We start from the raw sequence: 317 nt of genomic DNA on the forward strand, positions 1-317 counted from the left end.
CCAGGCATCCGAGCTCTTAACTCCTCTGGACCCCCCTCCCTGAGACCCCAGGCATCCGAGCTCCTCACTCCCCTGGACCCCCCTCCCCTCCCCTCCTAGGAAACCCAGGCATCCGAGCTCCTAACTCCCCTGGACCCCCCTCCCCTCCTAGCAAACCCAGGTGTTGGAGCTCCTCACTCCCCTGGACCCCGCTCCCCTCCTAGAGAACCCAGGCCTCGGGGCCCCTCTCACCTGCCCCCTGTGGCTGCCCCGTTGCTTGTGCCTCCCGTCGGGGCTGTGGGGGGGCTTTTAATGGGGCGGGGGAGGGACTTGGGGCC

The 317-nt window shown here is 68.5% G+C and overlaps 1 protein-coding gene across 1 annotated transcript in view; it reads left to right on the plus strand.

The window, feature by feature from the left end:
- LOC102369951 (chemokine-like receptor 1) overlaps positions 1-317 on the plus strand; it is a 7,566-nt gene that overhangs the window by 499 nt on the left and 6,750 nt on the right. The window lies entirely within an intron of this gene.

Source organism: Alligator sinensis, unplaced genomic scaffold (assembly GCF_000455745.1).
Source record: "Alligator sinensis unplaced genomic scaffold, ASM45574v1 scaffold850_1, whole genome shotgun sequence".
Taxonomy (NCBI): Eukaryota; Metazoa; Chordata; order Crocodylia; family Alligatoridae; genus Alligator; species Alligator sinensis.